Source organism: Grammomys surdaster, unplaced genomic scaffold (assembly GCF_004785775.1).
Source record: "Grammomys surdaster isolate TR1022 unplaced genomic scaffold, NIH_TR_1.0 126121, whole genome shotgun sequence".
NCBI lineage: Eukaryota > Metazoa > Chordata > Mammalia > Rodentia > Muridae > Grammomys > Grammomys surdaster.
Genome location: NW_021620929.1, coordinates 1038859 through 1058404, shown reverse-complemented (window position 1 = coordinate 1058404; position 19546 = coordinate 1038859).

Sequence of the window (19546 nt, the reverse complement as noted above, 5' to 3'; positions counted from 1 at the left end):
TAAATGCAAGACTTAAAACTATAAAAGGGTACAATAGATGTGTGTATTATAACTTCTGTTACATGAAAGGATAATCTTAAAAGCTTTATAGTAATATACTGCCTTCCACTGTGTGGGCTCTGGGAATCAAACTCATGCTGTCGGGATTGGTAGCAGGCGTCTCCACCCACTGAGCCATCTTACTGGCCCATCGCATTCCTTTTTAGTGGCTAAGTAGTATTCCGATAGGTGAGTGAGATGTGATTGACTCTGGGGCATCCATGGCTCTCAGACTTGCTGATCCTGAGCAGAGCAGGAGGAAGCATCCTCTCCACCCGCTCACCCATATCCATCCGTGCATGCCCCACCCACATGCATTGTGTAAGGTAAGGGCACTGGCCCCTTTGACCACCCTGGTTGCTATCATCAAAGCAATGTAACTGACAGAGGCCTGCTATCCCATAATATTAGAGCACATACAATCAAGACGATAAACACCCTCCTGGGAAAAGAGTTTAAAAATAAACAGAGAGTTCACAGAAGTGCAAATGGCTCCTAACACACAAAGGGCCATCTGTGCTCCTGGTCTTGGCAGGATGGAGCCCAGCTGCCCTCTCGGGGGCCGGCCGCTGCCATTCCCAGCTGAGCAGGCACACCTCTCTCCTCGCTGCACACTCTGCAGGGTGACAGAGAGTGAGCACACCTCTCTCCTCGCTGCACACTCTGCAGGACAACAACATTCACAGTAACACACTGCTCAGGATGAAAACATCTGAGCTTCCTGACAGCAAATGCTGTTGCAGTACTGGTTGGAACCTAAACTCTACCCAAGCCACCTTAAGTATGTCCTTTCTTGTCCTTCATAAAGGTCCCCATGGCAGCATTGTCTGTACTAGTGGGCATCTGGACACAGCCCACATCAGCTCCAAAAGGAACTGGGTTATAAATCCACAGTAGCTGTTGTTGTTAGTTCCATGATGCAGGAATCACAGCCAAGTGCCAATGCCATGTACTTTCTATGTGATCTTGAGGAAGTCAGTTAACATCTCTGTGCTGTGGTTTTTTTTATCTCCATAACCAACAGAAGACAATAGCTCATACTCCGTAGGGTCACTGAGAAGAGAAGATGAAATCTAAATGGATCAGACAATGATGCTGGAGGAAAATCTGACAAATTATTAAAATTTAAAATGCAATCTCCAGAAACATCTATATATATTGTGGTGGTTTGAATACGCTTGATCCACGGGAAGTGACACTATAAGGAGGTGTGGCCTTGTTGGAGGAAGCGTGTCACTGTGGGGGTTGGCTTTGGAGGTCCCCTATGCTCAGACTCCACCCAGTGTGGAACAGACCCTCCTACTGTCTGGCTGCAGATGACAGTCTCCTGGTTGCCTTTGGATCAAGATGTAGAATGCTCAGCTCCTCCAGTACCATGTCTGCCCGCATGCTGCCATGATTTCTGCCATGATGCTAATGGACTGAATCTCTGAACCTATAACTCAGCCCCAATTCAGTACTGCCCTTTATAAGTGTTATCTTGGTCATGGTGTCTGCTCACACCAATGGAAACCCTAACTAAGATATATATGGAGCAGGCATTTGGACAAAGCCTCCCACCCCATACTTCCCCACCACAGGACAAAGGTTCTGAGGTGATCCATACATAGCACATATTGTTTCTACAGGAAAGGCAAGAGGAACACTCTGGGTGGGAGGTCTCGGTGGGGATTGCCTGTTTGATTCAGAATGGTTTGACTATTTCATTGCATAATTGAAAATAAAACAAGAAGTCACAGTCAATGGTTATGGGGGTTTATTGTTTTTACGAATGTGCTGCTGCACAGGAGATACTAACAGTGCCTAGAACACATATGTGCTTAAAAATTATAAGATTCATGGTTTCTTTTAAATTCTAGTTCCAGTGTGCATTGTTTCCTATGGGGACAGGTACTGGGGGTGGGACAGGGGCTGGACTAGGGATGGGGCTAGGAACGGACTGAGCGAACAGGGTCTGGCAAGTGTAGTATGAAAAAGAGGTGGTGTTGGTGGGTCTTGCCCACAGACCATACAAGGCATGTACTTCCAGAGAAATGGCAGTCAGCCCCTACTCTGGGATCCTCCTCCTCCTACCCCACCCTGGAGGTTTGGTTTAGCATTTTTAAAAGCCCAACAACTCAAGCGTTGAAATCCGCTAATATAGATGATTCCATTCTGCGAGGGTCTGGGAGATGTGTGTGTGTATGTCATGTACTCGTGTGTGTCCCAGGTGTCTTTCACTGGCATATTTCCAAGTTCACCAGTCCTGGCCCCTCCTTCTTACGGCCCCACCCAGTGTTTCCCCCAGGGCTTTTGTTGCACAGCTCACCCGTGGGCTCCCTCATTTCTGCCCTCCCGTGACTATCGTTTTCTTTCTGTCCACGTCAACTTAATGATCATCTTTCAGAGGCCAGCAGCAACAGCTGTCGAGTGGAGCAATGTTTCCTGGGTCTCTACAGTTACCCACAGTTAGAGCCAAAGTTATGTTTTACGTTTTAATTACTGTGCCTAAGAGATCCACAAAACAAAATTCTTCTTACCTGCAAGCACCTTTCCCAAGGACAGATGCTTCCTAAGAAGCATGCTAGAGGCTATTGTTCAAAATGATGTTTCCATGTCTCTAAACAAGTCTGTGTGGCCCAGCTGTACCAGATGTGCTTGACCATATATAGGTGGGGGAGGGAGGGGGTATGGTGGCAGGAAGTACATCAGAATGTATGCTTGCCCCTGACTGGACCTGGTAGGAATACGTAGCCTTATGGGTTTGCCTCTATAAGCAAGCTTCTGCAAAATGTGACCTGTCACCATTTTGGGGGGAAACCAGGAATGGACCTGGCCAGAGTCCATCATCTGGTCAGTATTTAATTAATGCTTGTTTCAAATTTCTCTCAAAATCATGGTAGTGGTCGATGAGATTAACAGTCTTTTTTTGCTGTGAGCTATTCTGCTCTATAGTTCTGGGGTGTATGAGGGGTGTCAAGCTAGGAATATCTAGGGGGACTATCTTCTTTGCTAGTCCCTTATGCTTCTTGTTTACTTCTCTGGTCCCCCCCCCCCCCCCCCCCCCGCTGCATCCAAACACAGACAATGAATGGAAAAAACCAGGCCTGGAAGTGAAGCAAAGGATCTTCCTTTCCAAGTCAGCATCAGTCTGGAGCCAAACCATCTTTTTTGGAAGAGAACTGCTTGGTACCATCCCTGTAAAGCTCCAACTAGCTACGCCATTCCCAGTGGTGTGCGGTGGTTTTCACACTGCCAACAACGCCAATCTGATAAAAAGAGCATCCCCCTGCCTCTCCTGCACGTGCCGATCCCAAGGACTAAAGAGCTACCCCAGCAGCTAGAGCGTCCCAGCAGCCAGAGGGCCTTGCTGACTTCCACACAAACATCCTGGCCCAACAACCAAGGCCTTTGGAGGTAGAGGCTCAGGGGGATGCCCCGCTTCTTGTCTTGAAGGGGGACAGCTGGTTTTGGGCTCAATTGTTCTGTGGTAGGGGTGCTGGGGGTAGGGGGGGTGGAAGGGGAAGGGAAAAAATGAGCCAGAAATGGAAACTCCAGCCCTAGAGATAACCCGGTTCTCTGGTCCCAAAGAAAAGACAAAACAAAACAGGAAGAGGAAATGTCTTCCTGAGAATAAGGACCCAGAAGTGGAGGCGATGGTCCGGCTTCCCCATCTCTCACCATGTTTTTGGGAAGGTAGTCACCTCTGCTGGGTGAAATGGAACCTTCTAGCCAAACTCCTTAGGAAGCAGATTCCAAATGTCCAGCTGCACTTTGATCTTCTACAACCTGCAACTGCTGTCTGCCACCAGGGTTCCATAGGGTGCCTCCCGGTCCAGAACACTTAACAGCCCAAGTCTTCCCAGCCAGCTGCCCACTTCTCTCCCTCTCTCCCTCCTTCACTTCCTCCATTTTTCTTCTCCCTCTAAACAGGAGAGCTTGCCATGTAAGCTCAACATGAGACTCGCTTTGCCCACCGGAATCAATGAGTGTCGGACACTGGCCACAGTGTAGGGGGAGAGGAGCCCCAGTTTTCAGCAAGGACATATGGGCAGGGTCTGCCATGCTGGAGAGAGACTTTGAGCACAGGTCTGAGTCAGCTATGGAGTCCTCTGCTAATGAGCCAGCAATGTTCCTCCCCAGTGATGGTCCAGGTCTTCTGCCCAAAAAGGCACATGAGCCGCTTACTCAGGCTTGTCTATCATGTGCCTCTGAGGTTATTCCTGGGGTTCATGTGCAGACTCAGCAGCTGCATGCCCTGGAGAGGCACAGGATGAGCCATGTGTCACCTTCCCGTCTGAGGAAGCCTGTCAAGTGTGTGGGCAGGCTGCCAGCAAAGAGCAGTGCTGTGAGCGAGGAATGCGGTGTGTGGTGGATAGAAGCCGGCTCCAATAGTTTTTCAGTCTTCCCATCTAGAGGTGAGACCATTTGGTGTTGCGACTGCAGTAACCAAGAGCACTTGGCAGAAGTAACACTGTGTTCTCAGGTCTGGGCCTTCGGATGTTGGCAGTCCCCTCTTATATGCTCTGGAGCACACCCCTTGGAATCCTGTGCTTCTGGAAGATGGAGGGTCCTCATCACAGTATTGGTTTCTTTTGGGTTGCTTTAATAAAATACTGCCACACTAAAAACAACTTAAGGAACAAAGAGTTTATTTCATCTTATTCTCCCATGTAACAATCCGTGGCTAGGGGACGTCAAGGCAGGGACTCAAGCAGATACTATAGAAGAGGCTATGTACTGGCTTCCTCTCTGGCTCATCCACAGCCTGCTTTCTTATACATCCCAGGACCACCTACCTAAGGATGACACCACCCACAGTGGACTGGGCCCTCCCACATCACTCACAAACATGGCAATGGGCCAACAAGTTCCCTCTTCTCACTTGACTCCAGGTTGTGTAAAGTTGACAATAAAAACTATCTAACACACAAGGGATGCGTTCTAAGCACACACACACACACACACACACAGGATAGTGTCAAGCCCTATGTATTTTGAGATATGTCTCCCACCCACCACACACTTGGGTGAGACGCTTTCCAATACTAGTAGATGTTTATCACGCACTAAGAGTATGACTTTCGTAGTCTGAAACAGAAAAATCATTGTATGTCAGTTTGCCTTTATCAGCAAAAGTCTCATTCTTAGCATAAATCTTAGCAGCCTTAGCACATAGATCTCCCCCTCCTCTTTAAGTAAAGAACTTTCACTTATCACTTAAAGGAAACCTTTTTTTACAGCTTCTTTGGGGCTTGTGTGAGTCCCCACCATCACTGTCCCTAAACTTTGAGGCCATTGTTGTGGATTTGGTTTATTGCTTATAGTATGTTAATTGGTTTCCTGAATTTGCACGAGAATTTGCATGTCTGGGTGTGAGACGCTGAAGGTCCCTGCTCCCCGCTGATTCTAATGAATAAATACAGTTGCCTGCAGCCAATGGCTGAGCAAGGAGACAGAGGCAGGACTTTAGATTTCCTGGGCAAGGCACCATGGGAAGAAGGAGGTTTTGAGAATCACTGTGCCAGGAAATGAACCGGATGCAAGCATGAAAGCTGCAGAGGACAGCGAACCAGCCATGTGAGAATTGGGGAAGTGCAGCCCCAGGGGGCACTCCCCACGACTGGGTCTGGGGTAGCAGAGATGAAATATAGATTTTAGTAAGAAATAATACAGGGATATGAGAAGGCATTAGCAACACAGAAGTTTGGGAATGGCCCAGCTGTTGAGCTGCTTAGGGCACATTAAAAGTAAAGCTGTGTATTTGCGTGTGTGTGTGTGTGTGTGTGTGTGTGTGTGTGTCTTTCGTTCGTGAATCCTGAGCATTGAGCGGTAGTGAGATGCACGCATGCGTACGTGCCTGGGAGTTTAGAGCAGATGAATATCTACCACTTCAGGCCATTACTAAATAAACTAAGCATTGCAACACCACCAACTGATAACCAAGATGGCTCCTGCTGACTGTGCAAGCAATTCTGCAGTGGAGACACTGAACCAAGAATGAGCCCTTTCCTCCTTTAAGAGAGTAAGAGTTCAAGACCTCGGCATGTCACCCAGGACTGCACATCATTCACAGTGACCAATTGTTCCATCTTCAGTCAAGTCAATGTGGAAAGAAGACCTGTGGATAAGAAGGTGTTCCCCAGTGCCATCATATGGGAAAGATCACTTGACTGAACACAATCTTCCAGCCAGCCCCTACCACCAAAAGTCATCGGACATGTGTCCTCTAAAGCAGGCCAGCTGCCACACATCCTTAATGATACCACATTGAGAGAAGTAATGCACCAGCCAAGTCTTGCCAAAGTCATGGGTTTCCAGGCTTCAGGCTGTTTTCCTCTTTCAAACAGAGAACTGACTAGAAACAGGAAAGGCTCAGTCCCAAGATTCTGGGACATCAGAATGTATGGGGAACAAAAATCCCTGTTTCTGCCTTTGAACAGCGCCTCTTGTCAATGTCCTAGGCAAGGAAAGGGGGACCCTGGAGTGTACATATTCTGCCATTCAGAGTTAAATGTGTTAGGATTAGACGTATATTAAAATACAATTCATGGGCTGAAAAGATAGCTCAGCTGTTAAAGGCTACATCCCATAATCAAATGTCAAAAGTTTGGTTCCCAGCATACAAGTCAAAACCCATCTTAAGATTAAAAGAAAAAAACAAAAAACGTAATTGTCTTAATGAACTTGAAATCCGCAGACATTGACTTAGTTCCCAGTATATGCCAGGTGAAGCACTCGCGCCAGGGAAAGAGCTTAAGTAAGGCAGAAGCTCACAAATCATGTGTCACAGGACGCTGATGGACTTGGGGCTCCTGAGGGCTCCTTCATGGCTACAATAACCTGTGTTATTCCAACATACACACGTTAGATGTCGGTGGCCTCTTCCAGCATGAACTATTGGTGTATTTATTAACGTTCTTCCAAAATGGGATTCTGAATTGTTCAATATTTTATAGTAGTTAAGTTGAATTAGGTATTGTGGTGGTTTGAATATGTTTAAGCCCAGGAAGTGGCATTGGAAGGTATGGCCTTACTGAAGGAGGTATGGCCTTGTTGGAGGAAGTGTATCACTGTGGAGGTGGGACTCTGCTCAAGTTCTGCCCAGTGTGACACAGTAGTCCACTCCTGGCTGCCTACAGATCAAGATGTAGAACACTCAGCTCTTTTCCAGCACCATGTCTGCCTGCATGCTGCCATGTTTCCTGCCATGATGATAGTAGACTAAACCTCTGAACCTGTAAGCTAGTCCCAATTAAATGTTGTCCTTTATAAGAGTTGCCTTGGTCATGGTGTCTCTTCACAGCAGTGAAAACTCTAAGACAGAAGTTGGTACCAGGAACTGGGGTATTGCTGTGATAGGCCTGATTATGCTTTTGTTTGGAGGAATGTGGATTTAGAGACATTGGAAAGCAGTGGAATGCTTTAAGTGGGGTTTAATGGGCCATCATAGTAGGAATATGGAAGACATTGTTTCTGAGGATGATTTGAACTGTGCAGACCTGGCCCAAGAGGTATCAGTGGAGAAGAATTTCAGTATGTGGCCTAGAGAATGTTTTTGTAGTATTTTGGTGAAGAATGTGGCTGCTTTTTGCCATTGTCAGAAGAGTCTACCTGAGACTAAGGTAAAGAGATTTATATTCATTTCATTGACAAAGGCAGTCTCAGAAAAACCCAGCAGAGATTTTGTTCTCTGGTTAAGTCTCATGAAGAGTGTTTTGATCAAGTGTAGCAAGCTTTGAAAGGGAAAGTACTAAATGTATGGTTCAGAGAATAAAGGGGCACCAGGAAGTAGAATGGAGCTAAATCCTGTGTTCAAGGAGATAACCAGATTGAATGGTGATCTTGGGGCAAGATCCCACCCAGCTTAGCTTATTATTTATGCGTCTTCAGGTGAACAAGGAGTAGTCATATATCATGTTAGACATTATTACATGATTATTATTTTCATTTGGACTTTTAATCTGGAAGGAACTACAATCCAAAAATGGAGGACACAGGCTTTTGACCTAGATCTTGAGTCATAGTAGCCATGGAAAGCATAGGCCCACATATGATAGTACATATCTTTAATCCCAGAAGAAAGAGACAGACAGATCTCTTAGTTCAAGGCCAACCTGGGACAGAGCAAGCTCCAAGTAAAGAAAAGCTTAGGCCCAGGGGTATTGGTACATGCCTTTAATCCCAGAACTCAGGAGACAGAGGTATGCAGACCTCCGAGAACAAGGTCAATCTACAAAGCAAGTTCTATGACAGCCAAGCTTAGGCAGTGAAGGAGTTGGAAAACAGAAAGCTGGTGATAATGTAATAGAACAAGGGGGCCATGTTTCAGTTCCAGCAAGCAGCAGAACTTGGCAGCTTCGGTCATGTGGTGCTGGCTTTAGAGTCAAGAATAGAAGGGACTACTGGGACAATTGCTGTGGGTTATCTAGAGCTAAGAAATTAGCAGTGATTAAGAAGAGACCAGCATCACTGAGGTAAAATCTTCTGGGAAATGTTTTCTGAGAGCACAAAGAAGCTGTGTTCCAGAGATAGCCAAGGTTGTACCTTGTGCTGTAGCCAGACTTAGTAACATGTAAGAATCACCCAGGTGGTACTTGTTTTGCAGATATGAAGGGGTCATGGAGAGTAGCTGAGGCTTGACACTGTGAGAGAACGAGGATAGCCATTGGTGAAGGTGTAGCCTCAGTTTCAATTGATAGACCTGGTCTGAAGAGGTCTTGCAAAGACATTGAGGTTTGACACCATGAAGGGAGCCTATGAGAGGCTATTGATGAAGCCTAGTTGCAGCAGAAGACCTCAGTGTATTGAAGATGCCAGTACCATGGGATGATCACCAAGATCAGCAGCAGCAGCAGAGAGGAGTCAACCTGAGCCTAGAGTGCTACAAACGGAAGAGCTGGAGAAGTAAAGCAAGCCCTTTGGAGGAGCCCAGAAGATCATGTGTAGATCCCAGACATTAGAACAAAAATCTGTGAAGTTGATTGCTTTGTAGACCCCAAGATCTTAGAGACGCCAGAGCCATGGGATTCCTACCAAGAGAAGCTGCTAACAGGGAGTAGAACCATCCCTGTTCTTGAATAGAGATGAAAGGACTTGTAGATCTGAAGAGTGGATTGATATCAGTGGAGATGCTGAGTTTGAAGTTTGCCCAGCTGGTTTTTGGTCTTGTTTGGTCCAGTATTTCTTCACTGTGATGTTTTGGAATGGGAATGTATATCCTGTGATGTTTAAGGTATGTGATCTGCTTTTTGATTTTGACTTTATAGGGGATTACTGTTAAGTGATTGAATGAATCTCAGAAAAGACTTTGAACTTTGGACTTGTTGGGACTACTATAGACTATAGGAACTTTTGAAGTTGAAGTAAAGGTATTTTGCATTCTTCTATGTTTAGGTATGGCCCCCATAGACTCATGTGTTTAAACAAGCCTATGGGGGCCAGGGAGTAGAATATAGTGATCTGTATATGCTTGGCCCAGGAGTGGCACTATTAGGAGGTATGGCCTTGTTGGAGTAGGTGTGGCCTTATTGAAGGAAGTGTGTCACTGTGGGGGTGGGCTTTGAGACCCTCCTCTGAGCCACATGGAAGCCAGTCTTCTCCTGTCTGCCTTTGTATCAAAATGGAGAACTCTCAGCTCCTTCTCCAGCTCCATGTCTGCCTGGATGCTGCCATGTCCCCACCTTGATGATAATAGAGTGAACCTCTGAACCTAAAAGCCAGCCCCAATTAAATGCTGTCCTTTATAAGAGTTGCCTTGGTCCTGGTGTCTCTTAACAACAATGGAAACCCTAACTAAGACAGGTATTATTTTCTAAACTTCCTATCTATTGGAGAGCCCATTACCAACATGGCCTCTTGCACTGGTGGGGGGGAGGTGGGTGGATATTGTTTAACATAGAAAGAAAGGGAGGTTGCACTGACAGCGTGGGATTTGTTTTGAAACATGCTCATTCGGCTTCTAGAAGTCATTTAGGATGATTTGCACCAGTATGTAGCACGTGAAGAAGAAACGTCCACAGAACTGAGGTCTAAAGAAGACTAATGGGAAAAGGTGAGGCACAAGCAAAGCTCCCCCCTGGAAATAGAGAAACTGCAGAATTAGCGACAACACTTGGAGAACCAGCCAGCTCAGAGGACTGTGGGATCCAACAGTGGCTTACAAAACCAAATGCATTCTACACAAGCAGAGTAAACCACAGGGAGAGGCGAACAGTCCCGCTCTGCCATCAAAAGAGAAAACACAGAGGGAAGTGACAACAGAACTGTTAGACTTGTGCTCTGAGAACTACAGGACGTTTTGGGTGAAATAAGAGATATTGTGTGGCTTTTGAGCAGCCCGCTCGAGGTCTAATCAAGACACAGAGGCATCTATGTAGTTTAAAGTTGTTGGCCTTTCGCTGGGGCAGTCTCTCAGCTACCTAACTTAACCTGACTTTTCCACCAACCAGTGTCTCCACAGGGTTCTTACCGCATGCGTTCAGCTCTGTCCACGGCTCCCTTCTGCCTGTATTGCCAGCTGTTTATTGTCTAAAAAGACACATTCCAGTCTGAACCAACCAGCAGCCAGACAACACAGGGTCATCTCTTTGGGCAGGTGAAGAAGGATGAGCACTTACATGTGGAAGGCTTGTCACGGGCCACTGAGAAGACAGTACCAAACATTCTGCCAGCACTTAGCTCTGCCTGCACAGCAACCAACAATGGGAAATAGAGGGACACACCTTCACACCAAGTGCCGGAGTAGGTCACTGCAACAGAGAGATCTTTATGGAAGCGCCTCACCGTCATCCCGGTGAGGTCTTTGCAGAGAGTTAAGTGCCGCTCTCACTGGTGATTAGGGAAGCGGGAATCAGACACAGGCAGGCAGAGCTGCAGGAAGAGTCCTCTGTAAAAAGGGCAGAGACCAGAACTCTGGCTCTGCTGACTGAGAACTTTAAGTACTGCCAGAAAACTGCCAGAAGAAGATGGAAGAGCCTCTAGCCCTGAGGACAGAGCAACCTGGGACTTCTGGTCTCCAGAACAGAGAATGATAAAGTTTATGGTACTTGGTAGCAAGCGCTCTTGTGAAGTTCTACAGATGCAAATGTTCTTGAAACCTTCCCACAGGTGGGACGCACTCAACAAAATGCCCAGGGGTCTTTGACAGAATGTGACAAGCTGATCTATAGTTTCTATGGAAACTCCAGAGACCTCACTCAGTCAAAAATAATCTTGAGAAAGAACAATGTTGGAACACTTGTTCTTCCTGATTGAAAAAGAAAAAAGTTTTTATCGCAGTCACAACAATGTGACATTCATAAAGATAAAAAGACAGATCAGTGGGGTCAGACACGAGACTCCAAAAACAGGCTCTTACATTTGCAGCCACTGGCACTCAAGCAAGGATGGCAGGCCAGTTAAATGCAGAATAATCTTTACAACAAATAGTGTTAGGACCGCTGGCTATCCACATGTGAAAGAGCAGAACTGGGTCCTTACCTCAAGCCATATATAAAGAACAATTCAAAATGGAGCAAAGGTAGAGAAACCTGGGGGGTGGGGGATGGATGGGGAGTTAAAGCTATAAAAATCCCAGCACACATAGGTGTAAACGTGTATTTGCAACTCTGAATTTGGCTGCAGCAAAAGTACAGGCAACAAAATGAAGACACCTCAATAAGACAAGTAAAATCAAAAACCAAACAACAACAACAAAAAAAAACACAACTTTTTTTCATCAAAGGACAATGCCAGGAAATCAAAAAAATAAGCCCAAAGTAGCCAGACATGACCAAGTATGCCTGTAATCCCAATACTTGAGAAGTGGAGGTACGAAGATCCAGAGTTCAAGGCTAGCCTTAGCTATATAGTAAGATCAAGGCCAGCCCGGTCTACATAGGACATGAAACAAACAAACAAACAAACAAATGAACAACAACAACAAAACATTTATAATAATGATAGGGCAGTCCAAAGAACAAGGGAAAAGTTTTACAAATCCTGAACCTGACAAGTCTGGTTCTCTGAATCTAGAGAGGCAGCTGCCAATTTCTGTGCCCCAGGCTGTTTGAACTGAGTCAGGAATCCTGACTGAAATGGTCTGGAATCTTGAATGGTGTGCTGGTGAGTCTCCCAAACAATAATGGAAAAGATTTCACTTTTTCTCCAAACAGATTGTTAAAAAAAAAATGTCAGTTATAAAACCACAAGAAAATAGTCTTTCCTGGGAGTGTTCCTTTATTGTGTCCTTTGAAAGACTGGCCAGGGATGAGCCATGTGCCGAGGCCCCAGCACCACCTGGTCAGGAGAAATACAGCCTTTGGGATGTATGAATGGGTCGCAGCTCTGGGGCAAAGCCACCAGGAATTTTTCCACTGAATGATGAGAGGAAAACTCCTAGGTGGGGCTCTTCAATGAGAGGCAGACACAATTTGGAAAAAACAAGATCTGGCTCCAGAGCACACAAGTTATTTTTCTGGAGAATACTCACCGTTCGCTAGAATGCTGCTTGCCAAAGTCAAAGTCTGTCTGGACCCTTGAGAAGCCTGGCAGGCACTAAAGTGGCCCACTGTTCCTTTGGTAAAAGAGATCACTTGCTGGGATGGTTCAGGTTTAGTGAGAGACCTGCAGGCCTTGCAGTCACTGCCAACGGAGTCCATGTCCTGCCAGGGCTGCTTGTTTCCAGAAGGATGATTGAACTCTCAGCTTCCTGGAGTCACACTACAACACATCCCACCAGGAGTTCCTCCCCACACACCTGCACACAAGGCCACAGGGATATTGCATTCTGGGATCTTGTGTGCTTAAGCTGTTTCAAGGTGGACAGGGAAAGTCACTTGCTGAGGTCACATGCCCTGTTTCATGCATTCAAACTGGTCAGAAAATACCCTCTGGTGGCTGAGTGAGATTCCTGCATTTCCAAATGCACAATGGGCACAGATCTCTAGAGAGGTGCCTCTGAGAGCTACTGTCTCCTAAGTAGCTGCTGTTAGCCAACCATGTGCCCTCTTCTCCCTTAGCCTTACTGGAGGCCCTTCACTAGGCTCTCTACAGACAGACTCAAGTGTGAATACAACTTTGGGCTTTGTGGTCAGACAGCCCCTGGCTGCAGTTCTAGATCTACCACTGACTTGTATATGGACTTGAACAATTCACTGTAGACTGTGCCCTCCAGGATCCTCTAACTGCAAGCTAAGGTGACATGGTGTTCACAGGATGCCCCAAAATGGCGGATTGTAAAAAGTCTAGACAAATACACTTCCTCTTCTGACAATAAGGACTAGGAGTCTTTTTTGTTTTGTTTTTTTGTTTTTGTTTGTTTGTTTGTTTGTTTTTGGAAACAGGGATTCTCTGTATAGCCCTGGCTGTCCTGGAACCCACTCTGTAGACCAGGCTGGCCCCAAACTCAGAAATCCACCTGCCTCTGCCTCCCAAGTGCTGGGATTAAAGGTGTGCACCATCACTGCCTGGCGGACTATGAGTCTGTTGTTTGTTTTTTTGTTTTTGTTTTTGTTTTTTTTTTGTGGTGTTGTTGTTGTTTTTGAGACAGGGTTTCTCTGTGTAGCCCTGGCTGTCCTGGAACTCACTCTGTAGACCAGGCTGGCCTCGAACTCAGAAATCCACCTGCCTCTGCCTCCCAAGTGCTGGGATTAAAGGCATGTGCCACCACTGCCCGGCGACTATGAGTCTTAAAACACTAAACTGTTCACATTCCTACTGCTCTTTAAAACATCAGTAATCTCCTGAAAGCACACCATGGTTTTCAGGTGGTAGTCCATTTCCCATGAATCCAACCATTGTGATTTACTGCTTGCTGTCTTTGGGTAGTATAGTGCTATGCACCTGTAGTCTGAGGGCTCAGGAGACAGACGCTGGAGGAATATAAATTCTGCACCAACCTGGACCCTGCCTCAAATGAACAAACAAAAACCAAAAAACTGAGTATGTCTGAAGCAATTGATTTTGTGAGAAGATGCTAAAGCCTTGTTAGTTTCCCATGGAAATCACACCAATATCTTGGCCCAGGAACCTAGCTACATCCTTTTGTCCTAAGTCACCTCAGAGTGAGTCACCTCTTCCACTCAAACACTATTATTCTGCTTTAAATTGTTCCCAAAACTCAGGAGCGCCTTTAGTCCTGTTTAATAAATACTAGATGTAATCAAGCCATCTTCTTTTAAAGAATTATTCATTTTATGTATATAAGTACATTGTAGCTATCTTCAGACACACCAGAAGAGGGCATCTGATCACTTTACAGATGGTTGTGAGCCACCATGTGGTTACTGGGAATTGATCTCGGGACCTCTGGAAGAACAGTCAGTGTTTCTAACCGCTGAGCCATCTCTCCAGCCCAATCAAGCCATCTTTTATGTTACTGTTGCTTCTTTTGTACCATGAGGTAGCAACATTGGACACCAGGCAGTGCACAGCTCTGAAGACATGGTAGCAAGCCGCTTTGCCAGGCTCTTGATCCTCTGAGCTTATCTGCAGACTCTTGGGGCCTCACATTTAACCTCTAAAGTTTGTTCCTTTGATTCATGTTTGGGGACCCTAGCTAGGCAGTTTCTGGCCTCTCCTATGACTCCACGGTCATGCAACCAGTGTAGCAGTTGAACATGAATCTTTCACACCTAAACTTCTGTTTGGCTTGGCAAGTGTCACAAATGAAGGTTTGTGTCCCTTTGAAATTTCTATGTTGTGAGCCTAGGCCTCCATGTGACTGTTATCTGGAAACCACTTTTATGGAAGGAATTAAAAAATGGAGGAGGTCACACGGGAGGGCTTTGATCTATAGGAGGACTTGTCTGTTCAGAAGACACACCTGTCATCTCTATGTGTGCTCATTGCCAAGTGGCTGTCTACCAGCTAAGAGCTTTCTCCCTAGGATCTGACCATCTTGATGCCCTAAACTTGGACTTCTGACGGTCTCCCTGTCACTAGTTGGTTACTAAGACAGACTCTGACAAGAACTACTTAAGGAAGAAAGGGTTTATTTTGGCTAGCAGTTGCAGAGGGATACTTTCCTGTCTTCTTGTCTGTTCTTATCTCTTGTGACCATCCAGTCACTTTCAAGTGTGCACATTTCTGGGGTTTCCTCTTCCATCTCAATCACCCTAATAAGAAACAAGCTGTTTGCCTCAGAAGACCCCAGTGGGGACACCTCCCTTTCATGGTGGAAGTTATTCTGTTACACTATGTCAATTTTGAGTGTGAACCATCCACAGGCAGTGATGGCCGTCAGCCATCAGAACCTTAGCTGCAGAACACAGGAAGCATGAGTTGAGAGGAAAAATTGAGGGAGTCCAATGCTGCCTTTGGTCTCTGCTGGGTCCCCTGGCCCAGCCAACAGCTGTCCTCTGTCCTCATGGGAGGCTGCTCTATACCCACTCGTGCCCAGAGCTCCCTCCTGGGAGTGGCTCTGTTTTCATCTTCACCCCAGGGCATCACAAAAGTTGCTGTGTGCTTTTCTCCAGCATCACACAAAGTTCACAGTTCTAGCTTTAGGTGTTCCCTCCCAGCCCCCAAACAGTAGGGAACCAAAGCTCTACATTGTGCCAGTTCCTCCTGGGAATAGCCCCTGCTGTGCTCATGACAGAGCTCTGGTGCCAATTTCAATTATAAAACAAAATGCAAATTTGTGCCAGTGGGGACTGATGGATTAGATTAGCCTCCAGAATGAATATTTCTTTTAAAAATGTTAGGCATGTGCTCCTAATCTCAGGGCTGGGGAGAGAGGGGAGATAAGAGGATTCCTAGGGCTCATTGGCCAGCAGGGCCTACTTGTCAAGCTCCAGGCCTGTGAGAGACACTGTCTCTAAAAACCAAGGTGGACGGTTTTTAGAATGACACTGAGGCTTTCCACTGGCCTCCATGTCTATGTGTGCACGCATACGCGCACACACCTGCAGCACTGCCTCTGAAGACTGAGACACCAGGATATGTTGTTTAACTCCAGCATCCTTGCTGTCAGAGCACTGGCTCTGAGGATCACGGGAATGGGTGCTTGCAAAGACCTTAGTACTACCATCTGCTCCAGCATCCTCTTTGGAGGAATTTCCCACCTCCAGCCCTCATTTCTAGAAAAAGAACACTCCAGTAAGAACAGCAAACAGGCTTTGTTTGGCTCTTTACAGGGGGATCCTAAATCTTTGGAGCCCATCACCTGTGAGGAGAAAAGGGAACAGATACTCACTGATCCGGTCCTACGGGTGTCCCCTCATCTCCCCTGCACTGTCCTAAACATGGCTCGGTTACGGCTCAGCAGCCTTTGCTTGACATCAGTTATCACTAGCTGTATAGACAAGGTTAATTACACGGGAGGGTATGCCTGGGTTCTCTACAAAGGCTGCACTGCTTTACAAAGAGATTGTCTTTGGTTTAGTATTCAAGCGGGTCCTCGCACCAGTGAAATTGAAAGATGGCTGTGTCTCACAGGGGCTGGGGGATGGGAGACAGGGTGAGGGCTGGATGCCAACAAAAGGGTGAGGTAGCCAGACAAGGTGGCTCAGGTCCGGAATCCCAGGATTCTAAGTTCCTAGGAAAGTCTGCCTCAAATCCAAAATAAAAGCCAAACAAAACACATCCAAACAATAAAAGTGAGGGTCAGGTGGATGGAGAGACAGGTCAGAGTTCAGGAGCACTGGCTGCTCTTCCAGAGGACCCAGGTTCGATTCCCAGCATCCTCATGGCAGCTTACAAGCATTTGTTATTCCAGACCCAGGGTATTCATCACCCCATTATGGCCTCACTGATCATCAGACAGACATGTAGTGCAGACAGATACAGTCAAAACATCCATACGCATAACATAAAATTAAGTAAATCTAAAACAAAATAAACCCATCATGCAGCACTTAATTTATGTGTATTTTTAAGAGAGGATAGGCTGCGGGGAGAGAAGGCTCTGGGGCTGGTCGCCCCAGGCAGTTGGGGTGACCTCCCAGCAGGCTGTAGGAGTGAAAGCTAAGGAGACCGGGCATGGCTTCCAATTCCACGTGTGTCTCCTACCTCTCTGGGATGCCCCTTGAATCTGAGTGGCCATGGGAGGTACCTGGATATGACAGGGTTAGCCCTGCCCGGGGGTGGAGTGCTCACCCTGCAGAGGTGAGGGCTGGGAGGGAACAGCTTCAACCCAGATCAGGTAATGTCTGGCAGGACCCAGGGAGACCTGCACACCCTCTGGCTTCAGTATCCACAGGACTCCCTGCCTGGCTGAGGGTCTTCTGTGGACACTCTGTCCCTGAATTCTGATGTTTCCTTCAAACCAGGTTGACACCCTCAACTAACCTCTGGTATGGCTGTCCCTCCAGGGCCACCAGAGAGTGGGTGATTCTCACTACCTTGGGCCTGTTTATAGAGGGACATGGATGACTCTGACTCTTCACTGGGTCTGGGTGGCAGCCCCACAAAGACACCTTTCAGGCCACTCAGCTGGGGACACAACACAAAGTGATGGCAAATGAGGTCAGACCAGGGCCTGGCCCTGCCGTGTGAAATCCACAGGCAGTCACAGGAATAATCACCCCATCACCCCACTCCACGCCCAGGCTGTGGAAGCTGCACAGATCTCTCTCCATCACCTGCTTCATAAGCAGGAGGAAACAGAGAGGTGCAGACCCTCACCCAAGGCTGCTCAGCTACTCTTCTAGGGAGCTAGGACTTTGAGCACTGATCTCTCGCAGACCAAATGTTGTGTTCCTGACTTTGGCCACTTTGCTTTCCTTAGTAAAATTAACACCAATAGCTTCTGTTTACAGTCTGTAAACCTCAAACACGCCCATGTTATAGAGGAATCTAAGGTTCAGAGAGGACTTTTCTAAGATAGGAACTGATGTAGCTGGGGTATATCACATACTCTTTCAACCTGTGAGGGAGGGGCCTGGCCATGAGGCCATGATGCTGTCTCAGCGGGAGGGCACTGCTGCCTGGTGAAGTCTGGCTCTGTCCAGGCTGGGGAATAACCAGTCTCTCAGCTGTTTGGTGACTAGATGCTTAACCATCACTCAGCTGGCACGGCCTCTCCTGTAAGTTGAATGTTCACGGTCCATTCCACAAGTCAGGAACAGAGGCTCAGAGAGGTAAAAGGTCACCTACCAGCTGCAAATTCCACCTGGGACATAAACCAGGGGGTCTTCTCCATCATTCACACAGGCAGCCGTTACCTCCTGTGACACTCCCAGTGAAGAGAGGCCCCTCCACCCCACCTCTCAGGCAAGCCTAGGTGGATGCCTCTACAGCCAGCTTGTTCTCTCCCTTCCCATCTCTCCTTCCCTTTAGGACTCTGCATTGGCTTCCACAGGGAAGCAAGTGTTTCTTGAGCTAGGCTCCAGGGGCCTCCTGCTGTTGTAAGACTGGACAAGCAACTTTGTAAACCAGGGACAGTGGCTGTCCTGATCTTTGGGGTTTTGAGATGGTCAAATGAGTCACTGATTAACACCCACTGTTCCTCAAGCAGCAGTGAGCAACGGCAGAGCTTAAGAACCTTAGTGAAGAGCTGACTGTGACAGTGCGACCCTGGCCCTTCTTCAGGAGTAGGAACCTGCCAGTGGTTCTGGCATTCCTGTGGTCTGTGTTTCATCCATACCTGCTCTGCTGTACCCCATATCATCTCACACAATCCTATCTGCCCCTGTCCCACCCCACCCCACCCACTGCCTGTGCCTATTCTAGCCCCATCAACTCAGCCCTGTTCTAGCCTAGCCCACCCACCCAACCCCAGCTGGCCCAGCCTACTCTGCCTGTCCCCTCCCTCCACTAGAACAGCACCACGTCTCAGCCCATCAGTGCAGGCTGAGCACTGACTCCACCCCCATGGCTGTGGCACTCACAAACTGCACAACTCAAACCACCTTTGAGACAGCCACTAGGTACCACATATGCCTCCCCATCCTATTCAGGCTAGCAGTTCCCCTCGGAAGCTGGCACAGATGAGGTCCTGCCTAGGCGACTCTTCACCTTCTCTTTGGTCCTGTCAATAGTACCCCCACCCACCTATAGGAGAATTCAGATGGAATGGACCAGCCCTGGGCTCTAGACAGCCCTCAAAGCTGGCAATCCCCATTCCCAGGCCTGAGGCCCTCTCTGATTCCTCATGATTTGAATGAGCCTAGAGCTGGCTCTGTTGTCAGGGGAGAACCTGATTTCCTCTCTTCTACTCAGAAGGCAGACATAGAACAGGGGTTGTTCTGCTGCCCTTGGGCCTCTCCTCCACTCTGCGGTTCCCAGCCTGACATGCCAGTTTTAGTGTGGCTGCAGGCTGGGATGGCCATGTTCTGCCTATTCTACCCTGACGGATGGGGTGACCTTGCCTCTCAGTGAAATAGTAAGTTCTAAGGCTTGGGCTTGGGCACAAAGGAAACAGACAGCGGGCTTCTAAAGCTGGCTATGGTTGAAGGCCACCATCCCAGAACTGGCCTGGGCAAACAGCACCCTGTGTGGTCCAGCCTGTCTCCTAGAGCTGTCAGGCTCTGTGGATAAAGGGCTGCTACCAATGTCAACTGTACACACATCTTCCTGGGGACATGTGGGGAGGCAGGGGCAAAGG